Source organism: Loxodonta africana, chromosome 12 (assembly GCF_030014295.1).
Source record: "Loxodonta africana isolate mLoxAfr1 chromosome 12, mLoxAfr1.hap2, whole genome shotgun sequence".
Taxonomy (NCBI): domain Eukaryota; kingdom Metazoa; phylum Chordata; class Mammalia; order Proboscidea; family Elephantidae; genus Loxodonta; species Loxodonta africana.
The window spans coordinates 69,747,116-69,752,218 of NC_087353.1; the positions used below are offsets into that span (position 1 = coordinate 69,747,116).

Sequence of the window (5,103 nt, forward strand, 5' to 3'; positions counted from 1 at the left end):
TGCTCAATAAAGCTTTGTTGAATAAACAAATATCAGTGTAGACTGGTCGTGTACTTATCTTACATCTAATGAAGTTATGCCAGATAGCAGTTGTAAGATTCTTCTTTAAATGTTATGAATTTTGGTTGATAACTGATTTTCTCTAGTGATCAAGGTATTGGAAGAGGAGACTCTGACAACTCTGTAATGCTCTTCAGAGACTGGAAGCATAAAGGTGGTTGAGGCCGTGGACATTTCGACCTTGGAGTATGTAGAGGAGGCTGCTGATGAGACCCACATGGCCAGTTGGATGGGTAAGGTGGACAAGAGCTGGGTAGCAAAGTAGAGCACCAGTCATGTGGTAGAGTGTGATGCCAGTCATGTGGGGGAGGGGGGCCCCTTCCCTGTGGGCAAATTAGGGAGTGGGGCTCCAGCTGTGTTTGGGAGGGGAATCAAGGCCCAGGAACACAGTTGTGGGGGTAAAGGGGAAGAGTCTGGCAGAGGTCCAGAAAGACAGCTAGGAGGGGGAGGGGGAGGGTGTGGCCTAGGTCCAGTAACACAGCTGGGAGGAGAAGATGGACTATATGGTTAAGGTCCAGGGACACAGCTGAGAGGAGGTGGGGGAGGTTTTGGCCAAGGTCCAGGAACAGAGCTGGTATGAGGAGGTGGACTTGCTGGCTAAGATCCAGGAATACAGCTGGGTGGAGGCAGGGAAGGTTTGGGTCAAGGTCCAGGAACACAGCTGGGAAGGGGAGGGGGAGAGGCAGGTTTTGTCCAACGTCTAGGAACAAAGCTGGGAGGAGGTGAGGGAGTTTTTGGCCAAGGTCCAGGAACATAGCTAGGAGGAGGTAGGGGAGGATCTGGCCAAGGTCTGGGAACATAGCTGGGAGGAGGAGGGACAGGGTGTGTCCAAGTTCTAGGAACACAGTTGGGAGGAGGAAAGGGAGGGCCTGGCTTTGTTGAGGAAAATATTGGGAGAAGGAGGAGGTGGGTCTGGCGGAAGTCTAGGAACACAGCTGGAAGGAGGAGGTGAAGGGTCTGTCCAAGGTCCAGGAACACAGCTGGTGGGAGGAGGTGGAGGGTCCTTCCAAGTTCTAGGAACACAGCTGGGAGGAGGAGTAGGGCTTGACCAAGGTCCTAGGGCACAGCTGATAGGAGAAATGGTAAGGGTCTGGCAGAAGTCCAGGCACAGCTGAGAGGAAGAGATGGATGGTCTGGCCTAGGTGCAGGAGCACAGCTGGGAGGAGGTGGAGGGTCTTTCCAAGTTCCAGGAACACAGTTGGGATGAAGAGGTGGAGGTACTGACTGAGGTCCAGGGACACAGCTGGGACAAAGAGCAGGATAGCTATCCAAGTTCCAGGAACACAGCTCAGAGGAGGAGGGAGAGGGTCTGTCCAAGGTCCAGGAACTCATGTGGGAGGAACAGATGGAGGGTATGGCCAAGATCCAGGACCACAGCTGGGAGGAGTGGAAGGAGAGTCTAGCCTAGGTCCAGGAACACAGTGGGGAAGAGGAGGGGGAAGGTCTGAACAATGTCCTCAGCACATCTGGGAGGAGGAAGTCCAGAGTCTGGCAGAGGTCCAGGAACACAGCTGGGAGGAGTTGGTGGAGGGTCTGACTGAGGTCAAGGAACACTCCTGGGAGGACGTGGTGGAGTGTATGGTGAAGGATCCAACCAAGGCCTGGGAAGACATCCTGGTAGAGTACATGGCTCACTCCCCATGTGTGCTGATGGAGGGAGTTTATTGGGCAGTGTGTGGCCAATCGTCCTGGGCAAAGAAGGTCTCTCCTCAGCCCTCTGATTCTGTTGAAGAAACAGTTAAATTTTTAAAAAATGTTCCTGTAGAACAGACCAAAGCACTTCAAAATATAAAAGCTGTAACAAAAAGATGCGGGTGTCATCACCTGGCACCTTCCCCTCCACCAGCTCTCTGAAGATCAGCATCAGGAGGCAGAGCAAAGATGGCAGAATAGACAGACGCTTCTGGTGGGCCCTCTTTACAACAAAGACCCGAAAAAACAAGTGAAATGAGTATATTTATGACAAGCTAGGTGCCCTGAGCATCAAAGGCAAGCTTAGAAAACAAACTGAGGGGCCGGGGGAGGAAGAAAACAAACTGAGGGGCAGGGGGAGGAAGAGACGGTTCAGAAGCAGAGAGGACTTACCAGACCTGCATCGTGGAGTGCCCTCAGGCACCATTCCTGGGAGCGGTGGTGGCAGGCTGGCAGTAGTGTTTGGCCACAGTTTCCTCAGGGAGAAGCAGCCAGCCACACAGCCTAGTCACACCTCCGGAACCAGAGAAGAATGGCGCTCTTGGCAAAAGCTAAGTAGTTGTATAGATTTCACCACACCCCCACCCCGCCTACTCCCACGCCGGCTTCAGTGGCTGACTTCTTTGGGCCGAGATAGGCCCTGTTGAGTGCCTAGAGCCATCCTCCCAGCCTTGGAAATGGAATAAACTTGACATTGGGGGAAAAGATAATTTGCCAGCTCCACTAACTGGGGGAGCTCAAGACAGATGCATCTCCCATCCAGGCATAAATGGTTCATGGACTTTGAGTACCTTTCCCCTCTGCATGGACCTGTGTGGACCTATTTTAGGAAAATAGGCCCCTGTCGGCAGACTCAAACCGTTTCAGCTGTGCAGTGGAGAGGTGGGTGTTTGATGTTTGACATTGCTTTGCCTATTAAACAGGGTCCTCACCAACCCACATGATGGGCGTAAGGACTGGTGGCTCCACTCAGGTCACCCAGCCACCCACAACAGGGGTCCAAGGATAACTGGTACCTCCCAGTCCTTACAACCAAAAACATTGGGTGCCCATGGTCTGTCTGCAGAACCCACCTATCTGTATGCTCTAGGAAACAGGGACATGCTTTCCTCAGAGACACATGGGGGACGATTCTCAGCCCCCTGCCTTGTTCAGAGTGTGACCCCCTGCTGCAACCAGATACCATTACCTACAGCAATCACCCCTCCCCCTCTAAGACTATAGGACAGAGCCTGTACCACACAACTGATGATCAGCTACCTGGACACCTGAGCTGAATTCATACAAGAAAAGTGAATGGACTCCTAGACTGATATACCTGATAACAGCTCTAGCCATCTGGGGAAAGGATGTCAGAGCTCCAAAGGCAAAAATCATCAAATTAGCTCACTCAAGCAACCCATTTGGGCATATCAAAACAAAACAAAGTCCATCTTGTGCGAAGAGCTGAAGCAGGCACTCTTGGCACAGCGCAGCCCACTGCAATCCGTGGAGGAACGTGCCGCCCAGCCACCATCATGCCTGGGCACTTACAGGAAGGCTTCGGCTGCGTGGTTACCAACCGATTCGACCAGTTATTTGACGACAAATCGGATCCCGTCGAGGTGTTGAAGGTAGTGGAGAACAAGAAAAAAGAAGCCAGCGGGGGCAGTGTTGGGGGCCCTGGGGCCAAGAGCGCAGCTCAGGCCGCAGCCCAGACCAACTCCTATGAGGCAGGCAAACAGCTGCATAAAGAGTCCCAGAAAGACCGCAAGAACCCACTGCCTCCCAGTGCTGGCATGGTTGACAAGAAAGAGTAGACGCAGTCACCCGTGGCACTTAAAAAAGAAGGAATTAGACGTGTTGGAAGAAGACCTGATCAGCAACTTCAGGGTGAAAGGAAAATAATTGATAGAAGACCAGAAAGGTGACTACCTCGGGAAAGACGATTTGAAAATCCACTTGAAGAAAAGGGTGAAGGAGGAGAATTTTCAGTTGATAGACCAATCATTGACTGGCGTATTCGGGGCCGTGGTGCTCCTGGAAGAGGTCGAGGAGGCCGTGGACGTGGAATGGGCCGAGGAGATGGATTTGATTCTCATGGCAAATGTGAATTTGATAAGCATAGTGGAAGTGATAGATCTGGCCTGAAACACGAAGACAAACGGGGAGGTAGCAAATCTCACAACTGCGGGACTGTCAAAGATGAATTAACTGACTTGGATCAATTGAATGTGACTGAGGAATCACCTGAAGGTGAAGAACATCCAGTGGCAGACACTGAGAATAAGAAGAACGAAGTTGAAGAGGTGAAGGAAGAGGGTCCAAAAGAGATGACATTGGATGAGTGGAAGGCTATTCAAGATAAGGACCGGGCAAAAGTAGAATTTAATATCCGAAAACCAAATGAAGGTGCTGATGGGCAGCGGAAGAAGGGATTTGTTCTTCACAAGTCAAAGAGCGAAGAAGCTCATGCTGAAGATTCGGTCATGGATCATCATTTCCGGAAGCCAGCAAATGATATAACGTCCCAGCTGGAGATCAACCTTGGAGACCTTGGCTGTCCAGGACGTGGTGGCAGGAAGAGGTGGACGTGGGCATGGTGAACGTCCCAATCGTGGCAGCAGGACTGACAAGTCAAGTGCTTCTGCCCCTGATGTAGATGACCCAGAGGCATTCCCAGCTCTGGCCTAACTGGATGTCATAAGACAACCCTGGTTCCTTTGTGGACCCTCCTCTCTGAGGCTTTGCATGCTTAAGGATCCCAAACAACTAAGAAATTAAAAAAAAAAAAAAAAGACTCATTCATACCATTCACACCTAAAGACTGAATTTTATCTGTTTTGAAAATGAACTTCTCTTGCTACACAGAAGTAACAAATATGGTAGTCAGTTCTGTATTTAGAAATGTATTGGTAACAGGAATGTTTTCATAATTTTTAGAGATTATGCATTGTTCATGAATTCTTTTGTATTGCTGCTTGCAAATAAGCATTTCCAAACTTGAAATATAGGTGCGAACAGTGTGTACCAGTTTAAAGCTTTCACTTCATTTGTTTTTTTTAATTAAGGATTTAGATGTTCCCTCAATTCCAAAGTGATTTTAAATATGGACATAATATTGGTTTTAATACCTGCTTTGCATTTTCACACATGGTCAGCTGAGACATGTAAACTTGATTTGTCAAATTTTATGCTGTGTGGAATACTAACTACTTTATGTATTTTGACTCAGTTTTAATATTTTCATTTTTTGGGAAAAATCTTTTTTCTATTCTCATGATAGCTGTTATATATGCTAAATCTTTATATAGAAAAATATCAGTACTTGGACAAATTCAGAGCACATTGGTTCATTAACACTTGCTCCTG

The 5,103-nt window shown here is 49.0% G+C and overlaps 1 pseudogene; it reads left to right on the plus strand.

The window, feature by feature from the left end:
• The first annotated feature begins 2,694 nt into the window (after positions 1 to 2,694).
• Positions 2,695 to 4,711, plus strand: LOC100671542 (SERPINE1 mRNA-binding protein 1-like; annotated as a pseudogene).
• The last annotated feature ends 392 nt before the right edge of the window (positions 4,712 to 5,103 follow it).